This window comes from Lissotriton vulgaris, chromosome 4_1 (genome assembly GCF_964263255.1).
Source record: "Lissotriton vulgaris chromosome 4_1, aLisVul1.2, whole genome shotgun sequence".
Classification (NCBI taxonomy): Eukaryota; Metazoa; Chordata; class Amphibia; order Caudata; family Salamandridae; genus Lissotriton; species Lissotriton vulgaris.
The window spans coordinates 365696749-365712792 of NC_141691.1; positions in this window are offsets into that span (position 1 = coordinate 365696749).

Below are 16044 nucleotides of genomic sequence, written 5' to 3' on the forward strand. Positions count from 1 at the left end.
TAGGCCCCATGCACCACTCACTACCCCTGGTCAAGGCCCCAACAACAGGTCAAAAATCGAAAAACACAAAATTGTACAAAAAAAAAAAATCGAAAAACACAGAAAAATCAGCACAATCCCAATTCATCTATGGCCTCCATGATGTTTAAATTCAAGACAACCCACAGAAATACTAGGCCCATGCAAGACTCACTACCCCTGGCATAAATAAAGGTTGAAAAGTAGGCAAAATGGTTGGAGGCCTAACAACAAAGCCTGCATTCAAAATGGCCACTTGCCTGCCAGCACATGGCAAGTGCCTGTAGCTGCACTCAAAATGGCCACCAGCCACATGGCATGTCCCTCCCCATGAACACCCCCAAAAATCGAAAAACACTGCAAAATCAGCACAATCCCATTCCATCCATGGCCTCCATGATGTTTAAATTCAAGACAGCCCACAGAAAGACTAGGCCCATGCTAGACTCAAATACCCCTGGTCAAGGCCCCAACAACAGGTCAAAAATCGAAAAACACAAAATTTTACAAAAAAAAAAAATCGAAAAACACAGAAAAATCAGCACAATCCCAATTCATCTATGGCCTCCATGATGTTTAAGTTCAAGACAACCCACAGAAAGAATCAGTCCACCCACCACTGAGTACCCCTGGGAAAAGGCCCCAAAACAGCCCAAAAATCGAAAATCCCAAAATTTTAGTTGCAGCAACTGTAATGCCCCAAACAAACTTACTTGTAAAATTTCTAATCCAACAGTGATCCAAAGAAAGTCAAAAAGGCCTCAAATCCAAAGATCCAGCAGCATCCACAAAAGGTAATCCTTCCAGGTCCACATCCGAATGAAAAGTGACCAGGAGATGGACAAAGCACTGGGAGGAGCCTGCTGAACAGGAACAGGAAGTTGAAGACTATGGGGCACTTCCTTCCTCCCACCCCCCTGCCCCCCTCCCCAAAATGGACTCCTCGCTAAAAAAGTGCAGGCAAATGTCAAACTAAGGAGTTATTCACATAAAAATCATCATTTCTAGAAGGTTTATGCTGCTTGCTGGTGGATTTCTTGTGCAGAATTGCAAATTTATATTTTCGCGCGCCGCATCTCAAATCTCGCAATTGCGAAGTACCGCGAGACGTGATCTCGCCGTACTCGCGTTGACAAACCCTCGCTGGCAAGCCGCGATGACGTAATCGCGCTCGCCAATTCCCGCGGGATCACACAGCAAGATCCAAAATGGCGCAGCACTCGCAAACTATCGAAAAAAACAACTCGGCAAACGATGATAAACGCCGCGCGCCGCAAAAATTGTATCACCAACGCCGCGCGCCGCCAAAAAAATCCGCTGCGTGCGAATTTGCGGATTTTGCGGGAAATCCGCAAATCTCGCGGATTGCGGATTTCCCGAAAATCCGCAAAATCCGCGAGCGGAACGGATTTTCCGCCCATGCTTAATCTGTATGCAACAGTCAATGTATGGAGTACATTACAGATAATGCAGTGCAGCCTAAGATCTACACTGCGAACAGCAGGGTTCACAACTTCAATTCAGCTTTCCATCTACACTACGGACAGCATTCAAGTTATCCTTAATTTATGTAAAGCAGAGACAATTTTGTTAAAGGATGCCACAAAAAACATTGTTCAATAGCTATACTAACTACTGCCTTCAAATGTACACTGTGATCAACAGAGTTTACCACTTGATACCTGTGGCGCATCCGCACTACAGACAATTTGAATTAATTGTCGATTTATTTAAGGCACAGACAATTGCACTGTGTCCTCAGATTTTGCTAAAGTAGGTGACAAAAAAAAGCATTTCTCGATGTCTGTCAACTACTGCCTTCGACCTACACTGCGGACAGTAGGGTTCACAAATTGAAGTCCACTTTGCATGCACATTACGGACAGTAGGGAATTCAAACTTGATTTATTTAATACAGAGAAAATGTTACTGTATGTATTCTGATTTTGTTAAAATAAATGACAAAAATCCTTTGTCTATATCTCTGCTGACTACTGCCTTCGATATACAGTGCAGACAGCAGGGTTCACATCTTGAATTCAGCTTTGAATGTATACTACGAACAGCAATAAATTTAGCCTTGATTTTTTTAAGGTAGAGATAATTGTACTTCATGTCCTCAAATTTTATTAAAAGATACAACAAAAAGAATTTCTTGATGTCCGTGATCACTACTGCCTTCGATGTACATCGTGAGGGATCATGATTCAGGTGGAATGGCGATTGTACATGACAAATACCAGTAGACAAGAGACATTATACCATTGCCACCCCCCCCCCGAACCACGAATCATCGCAGAGTGCGCATACACTGAGTTCATTCAGTACCACTAACTCACTGCACCGTAGCCTTATTAAGACAGAATTCACTAGGCAAAAACCTGCACTATTCATTTTCGCAGGATACATACAAGCTCAGCGCCACAGATAGTACTAAATTAATGCACCATAAATCAAAATAAAGAAGAGTGAACAGTTTTATGTCACTGTGAGACATACTGTCCCTTTTAAATGTCCCTGAAACATACATATTTTAATAATGTATTCTATACATGTTCTACCTTTCATTTCAATCAAGATTGCAGATGATGCAGTCCCCCCTAGCATCTACATTGTGGACAGCAGGATTTACAACTTGAATTCAGCTTTGGATCCTCACTATAGACAGTGGAGAATTCAGCCTTGATGTACTTAATGCAGAAACAATTATACTGTATGTATTCAGTCAGTCAAAAAGATTTTATTATCGGTTAAAAACCATAAAAAAGACAAAGATATTAGATTGAATACAACAATACTATGTACAAATAGAAAATTTTAAAAAAGTACATAAAAAGACCTCAGAGAACAACGTTCTTAAATATAAAACCAAACAGCAGGAAAAGTACATTGATGTCCCACAAATGAACAGAGGTTTCAGTCTAGCCCACCAAGCAGGTTTGGCGAAGAGGGGGCCTCTCATAATGTTTTTTTTTATTCCATTTAGAATTGCGCACCTGGTAAACCACATTGAAAAAAGACATTTTGAAGTAGCATAAACAATCATGAAGGACGTGTCTGATTTGAAGATTCTAAAGGCCTCTCTATAGTCCCTTATACCCCTAGATTGACAGCATTGAATTATTATCGCTGTCCCTAGAGTCAGGAAAGCCAAGACCGGCGGCCGCCGCTTCTCGGTTCACACGGCCAAACATTGGAACCACCTACCACGTAGACTCAGGACAGAACCGAACTATCTCCAGTTTAGAAAAACTCTGAAGACCCTCCTTTTCCCGCAGTCATAACCTCATTGATCGGCAGAAACCTTCGGAGAATCAGGTCAGCGCTGGGATGCTCATTGAGTTACTACGCGCTTTATAAAATCATTAAATAAATAAATAAATAAATGATAATTTTTTTCTTGCCCTGGAATATGAGGGGCAGAAGAGCAGAACATGCAGATCTGTCTCTCTGCTAGCCTCACATCCTGGGCAAGAGCTCACAGGGGATGGAGTTTTTAACCACTTGTTGTGGTTTCTCTTAGGGAGAGCGTGCCATGCCTGAGCTGGAGGTAGAGTTTCTTAGCTAAGGGGGGCTGGATGTGGTCCAGAAATCTCTCAAAGTTAGGGTGGGCCTTGATCTCTAAAAAGGTATTAGTGAGCCTACCCAGAGATGGATTTGAGAATAGGAGTGCCCTAACGTGCTCTTTCAGCGCCATGCTCAAAGCTTTTCTAGGGAGCGAGGTACAAGCATCCTCTGGGGAGGACCACAGGTCCCCCCTGCCCAAAGTCTGAGAGAGGCGTTGGATGTACTTCAACCAAGGGATCCTACACACCCCCCTTCTGGCAAGCATATCCCGCAAATCCTCCCTATAACTCTCGAGTTCCGGGGTGGCCCAAAGCCGTCTCCAATACAACAAAGGGCGATGTATGTATTTAGATTTTGTTTAAATAAGTGAAAAAAAACATTCTTCAATAACTGTGCTGACTAGTGGCTTCAATGTACAGTGCGGACAGTAGGATTCACAACTTGAATTCAGCTTTCTGTCTACACTGCAGACAGTAGGGAATTTAGCCTTGATTTATTTAAGGCGCAAACAAACAATACTCCTATGGCACTGCTAGTATGCACAAGCACTTTTAAACCCTGCAGCCTGTGAACTATGCTCACAAAGAATGTAGAAGACTGCGCCTAAATGTACCTCCACCACCGGCAATACCAAGTACCTCTAGGGCATCACCTTCAACACCGCCACCAGGCATGTGTCCCCATTTTGAGAAAGTTACAATGCACTGCGTGAAATGCAGTTGTTTAATTTGTTATGGGAAGCAATCACTAGACCTAGTTTGCACAGCAATTGATAACCAATTATAGTAGGTATTTTGCCCCTCAAAGTTCATGCAGTCCAGAATACAACAGTCAATACTTTGAATGCAGACCGCTAGAACCACACATCATCGCAGGGTGAGCACACACTGAGCAGAAGATGGACCACTAACTCAGTGCACCATAAATAATTTCAGCGTGGCCTTATTAAGGCAAAATTCAGTTGCCAGACATTCTTACTAGTGCATTTTGCTTGAACCACGCATCATCGCAGGCCCTACATAAACCACCCCTACCTCAGTGTACCACAACTCATGAACCCGTTACGATAGAATCTTCTGTGTATATTTTCACATATCTTGCTCCTACCTTTGTACAGCAGAAGTCATAAACCGTTTATGATTCAATATCTGTGTATGATATAATGATTACTATTCTACTCCTTACCAACAACAACGTAATAAAATGGAGTTGAGCACACGTGCCCGTACCCACTTCAACTATCTATCTGAGTCAGTGTACTTATTATGTTTGTAAAACGCTACTCCTGTGCCCTACCACATTATATTGTGCTGTAAACAGCATATTCAACCATCCTACCTCTGCCAAAAACAAAAACTTTGATTATATAACTTTCTCTCGCTCATTCTACAAATACAAATGTACAAAGTGGATCATTACAATACTGCAAAGAAACTGTATAGTCAATATATAAATGTGTACTTTTTTTTGTTGCATATTTATATAGCGCAAAGTCGACCTAAAACGATATCAACAATTTACATGAGCACAGTATTTACAGTACATTTTCAGGCACGCGTTGATTACGTCATTACTCTACAATAACAGGATGTGGACGCGACTCCAAGCCTCGAACAATCATTTCCAGCACCAAGTTCGACAGTATACCTGAATAACCACATACGAATATATATTATCTGTCCTTTGTGTGCTAAAAACTGCAACCTAAGGCTTTCATAGCCCTGTATTACTACAGCTGCAACACTTCACTGAATGTACAACAAACATTCATATCCGCAGAAATGCGTAATGTCCACCATCTTTTATGTGTGCAACTGTGAATGAATATAAGGTCAATGATACCCCGTACCTTCCATGTTAGCCATATTGTAGAACTTTACAGACCTAATGACACATTTGCGTGTAAGACCCGGGTGACAGCAGCACTACAACACAGACACCCAAATCAGTCAATTTTTCATATAGCTCACGACGGAACCACGCCCATAGCTCTGGAGTTTTCGTTCACAGCCTCTCACAGCACTGGCATATGTCAGTCCAGTTCACACAACAACGCTACATGGCCCAGATTTCCATTGTAGTGATTTCTTAGTTCTAGGTCTAGTTGTCAGAACGGCACGCACACAGACGGTATACACCCACACCACAACCATCCAGCACATGCGTCACTACACACGTGACCCTACCAATAAAAAAGACTAGCGAACGTGCTCTTCACCATTTTAGAGTTACTTCCATCGCAAGCATTGGGATGGTCCATTCTGGTGGTTCGGACGCCTCATGTAGGCCCAAATCACCGATTACGGGGCCCACCACTACGTGCATGGCCTCTTTGAGTTAGTGGTACAGCAAGGACTGAGCGGGTGAGGAACCTGCGATGATGATGGAAGTACAAGTATGTCGTTAGCCATAGCGATATCAAGACTCAGCACCATATGTGAGACTTCTTGGTGGCAGAGCGGCACTGCATGATGTCCACGAAAAGGTGAGCAATGAGGCCTGGGTGCGCAGTGGAGAGGGTAGATGGGGTGCAGCAGACTGGATACAAAAAGGCAACGCAGCGATTTACGCGTACGCAGTCCTATATACTTTATCCTATTGCATTTGTGTTTTTTTTCCAATAGCAGGAAAGCTTTTATGATCGGTCAAATGTCCGTAGTTTGTGATGATCGAAAGCACGTGTATCACTCCGTACCACTTGTTTTCACAACCGGATAAAAAACATTACTATTATAGTAATTTTTGAAAAATCGAAGCCTATTAAACAAGTTGGAACTGTACAAATAGTTGTTTTTTAAATGCGGGAGGAAAGGTGGGTGAAAGGGCGATGTAATTCTACTCCACATTAAGATAGTAACAATTACCAATCATAACATCTTTTTTTTACTATCTTTTAGACGTAAAGCTTCAGGGTGTATTATGACCAGGCACTTAGTGAAAGACACACCGGTGACAGAAAGGTGAGCTGCAAATATTCCTTTCAGTCACTCTTTCACTTCCTCACTCATTTGATAAAGAAATGACGCACAATATTAACTTCTTTTTTGTCTCACAGGTTGTGTTTCACAAATTGGCGTCCCCCCAACACCTCCAAAGCTCATCGTTTGAGGATTCTGAGATGATGTGTGGACATCGTAACAACGTCTGAGAAGGCTGCTTCGACACGTGTTGAACCCTCTTTGAATCATGCCAATGGCACAAGGTGAGCAAAGAAACTTGTTTCTGAAGCAACGACAAGTCACCTGTGGGCAGCCACACCCCGTGAAGGAAGTTTCGGTGGGGAGAAGAGGCGGGGCGGGGGAGGGGGAGGGGCAGGGTGGGGGATGCTAAAAACTGGAGTATGGATAATTAAAGGTAAGTAAACAATTTAATTAATAAAACGAATTTCGTAGCACGCCCTGCATCGCAAAATGCAATGCAGGGTGCGTTACGAAATTCGTTTTATTTATTAAATTGTTTACTTACCATCAATTATCCATACTCCAGTTTTTAGCATCCCCACCCTGCCCCTCCCCTGCCTCTTTGTCCCACCGAAACTCCCTCCATGGGCTGTGGCTGCCAGTGGGTGGAGAGAGTCAGTAGTCTGCTGCAGCTTGACTACTTACGAATGTACAATTACCTCCGGGCTGTGGGAGTGAATAGGTTGCACCATTCTGCTGAAACAACAAGTGATGGACCGAATGTGGATCAATGTCACACATTCCCCCAGTCAAAAGATCTGGGCCCAAATCCATTGTTTTTTGCACTCCACACCACCCTGGGTTAGACAATGGCGATATGCAAATCAGCTCTGACCCTGTTGTCCCATGGGAACAGTCCAGTCCGAACTACAAAAGCCATGTCCTTCCCAGAACTGAATCAAGCATCCGAGGACCGGACCGGTTTCGAGGTAACACCTCTCATCAGCCCGGCTAGCTTGACTCAAATGGTGTGGAGTGCCTGGGACCCACGTCTGGGCATCCCCAGCGCACTTGGCTTTTGTAGTTTGGACTGGACTGTTCCCATGGGGCACAGGATCAGAGCTGATTTGCATATCGCCATTGTCTAACCCAGGGTGGTGTGGAGTGCAAAAAAAAAAATGATGGATTTGGGCCCAGATCTTTGGACTGGGGTGAATGTGTGACATTGATCCACATTCTGTCCATCACCTGTTTTGTTTGCAATTACCGCCATAAGTGCGCTGGGGATGCTCAGACGTGGGTCCCAGGCACTCCACACCACTGGAGTCAAGCTAGCCGGGCTGATGAGAGGTGTTACCTCGAAACCGGTCCGGTCCTCGGATGCTTGATTCCGTTCTGGGAAGGACATGGCTTTTGTAGTTCGGACTGGACTGTTCCCATGGGGCACAGGGTCAGAGCTGATTTGCATATCGCCATTGTCTAACCCAGGGTGGTGTGGAGTGCAAAAAAATGATGGATTTGGGCCCAGATCTTTGGACTGGGGTGAATGTGTGACATTGATCCACATTCTGTCCATCACCTGTTTTGTTTGCAATTAGCACCATTCTGCTGGGCAGATTTACAAGCCCCTTACGTCACTTTTATGTCACTTTTAACATGAGAAAAGTGACGCAAAAGTGGCACAAGTAGCTTACAAGTCTGCCTCTGAGTGCGCAAGAAGCACTTACCTCCAAACACTGAGAGTCAATGGGGTGCAACAGTCACTTTCCCCATGTAAAAAATTACACAGAAGTGGCACAAAGGCCTTGTAAATAAGACCTTCGGTACCCAGGAATGAGAACTCACCGCTATGCAGTGGGAATGCATGATGTATAATACTTTGGAAGAAACACATCTCACAAACACCCTCTTGTAGTGGAAGTTGATGAAATACAGTATTCTGAGTGTACAAAGAAATACTGCAAAAATATACTGGTGCAGTTCTATGTACTATGCTATTACTAACTCTATATATTATCTTTCAGATCACTAAACCGGAGGGTGCACTATGAATCAGCACGTACTTGAACACACAACGGAGGCAAAACGGTGCGCTCCAAAGATTTTCTCCATTATTAACTGCTCCATCTATTACTTTCTCTCTCCCACACTTTTAATGTCATTTTTTCTCTCTTTCTCTCACTCTCCCTCATATTGTTTCTCTTTCTCTTTTGAAAATATAGACACTGCTGTCCACTCTGCCGATAAAAAAATCAAGGCTGAATTTAATACAGTGTGCAGTATAGAACCAGAGTTGAGTTGTTAACTCTGTTCACCACAGTGTTTAAACAAGGTAAGCAGAGCAGCCTAGATACACAATACCTCTGATTAAATGGGTTCCAAATAAAGAGTATTGTCCTGCATAATGACGTGATCTCTCACCTAATTCTGTCTCATCTCTGAATCATTTTAAAGACCTGTTGGTCCATACTGTAAATCTGATGCAATAGGCACTTCCGTACAGGCACCTCTTCAACGTGGGCCTATATGGGAGGTGGCATGTATCAGGCACACTACAGACATGGAAATTAACAAATATTGCCAAGTGTTCCCTTAATTTGTAATCGTTGACCTCATACAGTCATATCGATCTAATTTTAAACACTTATTTTCATCTTTGTTTTGCAGATTACCTACTCTCCTTGCTTTGGAGTCCAATCAAACATTTTGTGTATTATATTGTTATATTAAACTTATGTTTCTAGTTATTTATTATATTGTTATTTTAAAGTTACGTTTCTACTTATTTATTGTTGCTTTAATAAAAGTTAATTTTAAAAAGTATATACGTATTCTTTTTCTGACAAAATTTCACTATTATTTAGTGTGATAATCTTATTATACTTACAAAACATTTAACAATTAAAATATAAATGATGTTAATACCTAGAAGTATAATACTCAGGCTAACTCTTTACTAGCTCTTTACCAGAGTCTGTACCTGGGATTAACGGTTCTTATGGAAAATTTATAAAACTCCAGCACAGTAAGTGTTTCCATTAGCAACATTGTGTGGTGAACTTGTAACCTGTGTGCTCACTTAAGTGTTCCATGAACTGTTACTATGATAACAGGCAGTAAGCAGTTTGGAGGTAGGGTTGAAAGGTACTGGCTGTACAGAAACCGTTATATTTACCCAGGATCCTCTACATGACAGAATGAAAAGCAAACTAAGACAGAACACTGTGTAGCAGATTTACAAATCGCTTGCACTACTTTTACATCACTTTTCCCAGGTTAAAAGTGATGCAATAGTGACGTAAGGAACTTCTAAATCTGCCACATTGCAAATTAAACATGCTTAAGTCTACTTCAGAATAGATTTTAGGATCCGACATAAACTGCAATTAGCGAAAGTTTTCCTATCAGTCCTCAAATCCAGGGCTGCCTTGTAAATACAACGCTATTGTTATACCTCCCTCTTCCTTTTTATATTCTCATAGAAACACCTACCTTCCCACTGAGAACACCTACATTGCAACTCATTGGAGACACAAAGCGAGCCCTTAGCAAACCGGCTGCTAACACACATTAATGCATCTTAGTGTCACCTAGTAAATAGGGCAATATAATTTTCACCACATTTTTGGCTTCTTTACAAACATTTCGGCCAAATGGCACTTGGTAATATACCCTCAACTTTACTATGACACAATGGGAACGTTGACTCCCACCCTGCCATAGCAAACAGCAGTGTACCGGGGGTAGACACCCTGAGACAGAGGAGGAGCCGCTCCTGGGGGGTGGTGTTTCCCAAGGCTTTCGACTGCTCCAGAATGCAGACCACGCAACCCCCCCTCAAAATATAAAAAACCGAAAGGGTGGTAATCCCAGGGGCTCAGATGGGCCTTTAAGCTCCCTCACCCATTTATTTTGTAGAACCGAGTAATTGCGGTCCCCGGGCCACCGGGCCCCTCTGGACCCCCATCAATTGTAATATTTTAGACCCCAGTATTTTGCCCTCCCAGGTAGCTAATGCTTAAACAAGTACAGGAGCCACACTTCATTTTTATTTTTATTACGGCAGATCCATGCACCCAATGCACATTTCTCAGTTTTTTCCAGCAAAAATAAATAAATTGGGGGGGATCCTAGGGGTCCTTGTGGGATCCCATAAGCAGGTCTAGATTATCAAAATATTTCCTACATACCCCTTTATACTTTTTAAATACTTGTCCCACTATTTTCTAGATCCTCGCTTCTACCGACGCACAAAATGTTTACCAACAATTCCTGGTTTCGAATGTTAACAACCACTTGACGGCCAATTAGCATTCAGCGTGTGATCGGGACGGTGCGCTTACTGTGCGTGCAGGATATGCTCATCCACTGAGGCCATAGAAATATGTGTACTTTTAATTGTAATTTTCTCAGGATCTACTGAACAGATTTACACCATATAAGCAAAAGCACGAGTCTGAATCAAGGACTACACCTTTGCCAAATTTGGTGTATATCCATTCAACTGTTTGGGCTGTAGCCGCGATGAATGGTACCTATGGAAAATTGCATGGGAAAAACATGTTTTGGGACCCCGTTTTTTCTAAGCCCCCACTTCACGATTCACCCCAAGACTTTCAGGATAGGATAGGATAGGACCGGAGCGCCCCACCAGTCTTGAAAATTTCGCGAAGATTCATCGACTGGCGCCAAAGTTTTTCTAAATAGAATGTTGCGGATTTCCTATGGAAAATAGGTCCTAACTATAATTACGTACTGGCGACCGTTTAGGTGGAAAGCAGCTCCTGTTAGAGCATTCTCAACACCAGCGACACTCTAGATCTGCTTACCTCAAATGTCTGTTTTTCTATCAAGGAGAAGAAAAGCTACACAGGGGGCCTTTTTCTCTCCTTGTAAATATGAAGGAGTATCTAGCGTCATCACTATGTTACAAAAAGTGACATATTGTTGGTACAGGATGCTTCTAAATCTGCCCTGTAAATGCTTAGTTATTGGCAGAGTGAAACAATAAGAACATATTGATAGTTGCTTGATTGAAGAATTGCATGAGAGTGACAGAAGGTAAGCACAGAAATATCTCTCCAAAGATGCTCCAACAACAATGATTGAAATGGTTGCGATCCTTCAATAGTTACAATAGGAAATGTTATGAACCAATCAAATCTTTTTTTTCCTGGTCACATGGGATCCTATGACAGAGAGATTCCAAAACTACATAGATATAAACAAGGTATTTTGAAGAATATATTAATACTTTGTAGCTTATTACAGGTCTACATACCTAATATATAAAGACATTGATTTGTATTAGGGTTAGTGACTAGGCCAATCCTTATATGACTAATACCTAGAGTAATTTCCGTTCTGCAAAGAGAGTGCAAGATAAATGTATAAGTACTTAGATTTTGACAAAGTGATAGGATACATACATAGATCAAAAGACTTGGGGGTTCATGTGTCGCTGGGACGCTTACCTGATGCGAACAGGAAGCGTTTTCCAATTTAACCAAACAAGTTGGCCAATCAATGCGCCTGATGGTGCTCGGTGCCTTGTCTCTTTTTGAAAAACAAACGCGATTGCGTACCAGCCGCAAGAGTGGTTGGACCTTGTAATTCAGTGGAAATATTGAGTACATTGGTGCAACAGGACAGAGACAAACGCACACGCTTAATTTTTAGTTCCCGCAGGAATGGTGGGGTGGCAATTGAGTCTTACCGATTTCATTGGTCCGACGATCTGGGCTAGTCACAAAGGTTGCTGGGATTTGTAGTTTTTTTGTGAAAAAGTATATTTTATCTTAAAAGGGGAAACATGTCCTTGTCCTGTATTTGAGGCAGTTTCAAAGGTTCCAAGTGTGCTCCTCTAAGGTTGCACCCTACGACAATATTTATGATGGAACGTCAAAATTTCAGTCGGGAAAATTGCTGGGATTTGAGGTTGAGATTAATTAGTTGTGTGTTGTGTCTTGGCGTGGAACAAGACATATTCACGTCCTATAGTTGGAACGATATTGGACTGAAGGTGTACTCGTCTAGAATTGTGCCATCTCGAGTTTGTGGTGTTCCTCATCTTCTATCTTATAGTTTATGCAATTCAGAAATTTCGTTTAGTCCAGACACTGCTGTGTCGAATTTCACTATCAATAGAGCTTCCCTTTTAGAAACACATAACAGCAGGCAAAAAAAACAATCAATAAGATTTTTTTTTAAAAACAAATGTATGTCAACAATATTTTTAATATACTCAACTATTTCTGAACATTCCATAAAAACAACATCCTCAATAACATGCCATATAATACAAATCACACACATAGAAAATGCGTCCTTCTAAGAGAATTTTATTTCTTGAATATGAAAGAACTCAAATAATAATTCAATGAACAATTATTTTTAATTTTCATACACTGTAAATAATGTTCTTTAAATAAACATGCTGTGAGATTGTGCCAGAATAAGTCCTTAATTCAAATGTATACCTTTCCTATAGGCCAAATGGTATTCCTGAAATCCTTTATACTGAAATTGTCAAATAGTAATTGTATTATTACATTTTAATAAATTCCTCTTAGGCCGAATTATGTTCTTAAAATGTTGGTTTTAAAAATATTAGGTATGAATTTGGTAATTCATGAGGCAAACATTGTTTAAAAAGCAAATGTGCATCATTGCACAATGTCCATCCTTTGTTGCATTTTAAAAAAAACAGTGTAATGTCCAGATGTTCCGGAAGGACGATCATGGAAAATAATTTCTAATTCTACAAAAGTTTTTCCTGATATTGATACAAAATGTTTAATTAAAGTTTCCAGTTTTCTTCCATCCGCTGTACAAAATTGTATCATTAAAATTATATATTGTCCATATCTTTTTTTAAATAATGTTGATAACATTTCTGATTTGCATTGGCTACACTCCATGTTTTGATTTGCTGATTTAACTAGTTTTTTTGAAAGACACTGTTTTACAGTCTGGTAATGTCAAATATATAAATCTTTTAGTATCTATGGTAGTGCTACATATAAACATACAATTTTCACATTGATGTTCCCATTTATAACAAAGCTCAAAAAGATTTTCAAATTCTATTCCTTCATTTTCCAATACTGCAAGCATATACATTAGAACTTCCTGAGCATCTTGTTGGACATTCTGCGTAAATTGTGTAGAACCAGAACGTATATCCAAAAGATTACGAATATCAGAAACGCTTTGCATTTTACTTTTATCAGTACTCAATTGTTCATAAATACAATGCAACAAGGAACAAAATGTTTTTTCAAGATTCTCCATAATTTGCTGTTTCAAACTTTCGAGAAAAAAACAACATTCACCACTACATTAGCACAGCATTTTCTAACTGATACCCAACAATCTGGTCAATAGTGTCCTTTTTCTTTTTGCTTGCAATCTGCACATTATCTTCCTTGTTCCCCTTCTCTATAACTTCACAACGGATATTCTCATATCTTCTTTTTTGACCTACACACGCTTTTCAAATACAGGATATTGACCTAAATTGGGAGCATATGCTCTTCTTAACCGATTATACTCTTTTACACAGTTTGCATCTGTACTAATCTTTCTCCCATCAAAATCAATCAAAACCAATACAGATAAAGTTCTGACTTGGGACAAAGCAACATATGCAATACAGTACTTCCAATGTTCACCAAAGCACTGTCAACATAGTCACTGCATATGCCAGAGAAAGTGGAAACTGTTTTCTACGTCCATATAAATCTTTAACAAGCAGAAAGCGAACTGAACAACGACCAATTTATTTTACTTCTTCAATTTGATCAAATTAGATTTTTTTAAAATTCAATTCCATCTCTATTTTGATAATTGACAAAATCAACAACTTGACTCATTGCTCTACTAAACCTTTTTCTACATCCAGATTACGCCTTAAAATTACCCGACAGTTTACACATACATATAGATTCTTTTCTAAACCAGCAGTTTTAGATATCGATTTTTCTAAACAATCCAATTTTGTTTTCAATTTTTCCATCAAAAAAATAGTAATTCCTTCATGCTTTATTTTATCAATAGCCTCCAATTTTAATATTTGTTCATTTTCTAGCTTCAAAAGTTGTTAATTGAATATAGAACACTCGCGCAGTGTTGGCATTAAGCAGATTATAGATTTATTTTCTGCAATTTTCATATATATTTTTTCTGGTACTATATTTTCATTTGGAAACAAGTTTGTAAGTAGTTGTTTGCCATGTTCTGTCAGTACTCCAATTCTTATATCTTGAACAATGCTTTCATAATCAGCATCATTTGCCTGTTGCATATTTTTAATGAGTTCTTTGTATTCAAAATATGACCAAATGTTAACGTTTCCAATACTTCCCAAAGACTATCTGGTGTCTTCATGTACAAGTGTTTTAAATACTGGTTGTCCTTTTACAGGAGTAAGTTGCTGTAGATCTCCAAAAACTACCACATGTTTTCCTCCAAATAAGACATCGCATTATGTTTAAGACCATGCTTACCTCATCAATAATTAGAAGTTTTTATTTTCTTTAGCACTCTTGAAAGTTCATAGCAAGCTTCCACAGATAGTTTATTATATTCCAATTTATTTTCATGCTCTACAGGTAGCATAAGTAAACAATGTAATGTAATTCCTTTAATGTTGGATGCTGCCAACCCAGTTGGAGCAGTTACAACACAAGACAAATGTGAGTCAGTTGTTTTCTGTAGATAACTGGTCAATACTTTAATTAAGAAACTTTTTCCTGGTCCAGCTTGACCACTGACATACATTCGGATAGGTTGAAATAATGTGCATGTGCATTCTTTCTTTTCTTGAAGAAATCCATGATCAATCTGTTGTCTCACTTGGTGATACATTTCTTTCTGTTCATCATTTAGTTGCTCATTCAAGTTTGCTAACTCCATATTATCTTCTTGAGCTTGATGCATTGCTGTTTCCACTTCATTCATTGCAATTGCTGCTTCATTTTCAAGAATTGGTTGTCCTAGTGGATCTTGACTCAGTGAAGCAGAACTTTGACTGTCTTTGGAACTGTCTCTAGCAAACATTTTCAGATAATTTACAAAAACTGTACATTGTAAGGTAGCTTTACAAACATTGAAGGAATCGTTATAGCTCTGAAAATCTCCAAGTAATTTTTAATTGTGTACTCCACGGTTTGAAGATTTGGAAAAGTGCTAAATAGTAAATTTCCCTTTTATCAGGAGTATCACAACTCCGTTTTCTGTGATTAATCAAATTTCCTTTCCTTTGTTTCACCAAACATCCTTCATACCAAATCACTACATATTTTCCTTCATTTATGTTTTCTGTGGTATTCTTTTTAAAAGTGTAATATTGCAGCAATTCATAAAAGACATATGTTCTCAAGATGATGACTTCTATTTGGATAATATGTGTCCAACATGCTTGTTTTGACAATATCTGTATTTTCCAGTTCTTTTTCTGCTAAATATTCAATTTCTTGTAGAGACTTATGTACTCAATTTCACATTGCATCAAAACCTAGACTCACCCAAATGATTCTTCTATATTTTGAATATAAAC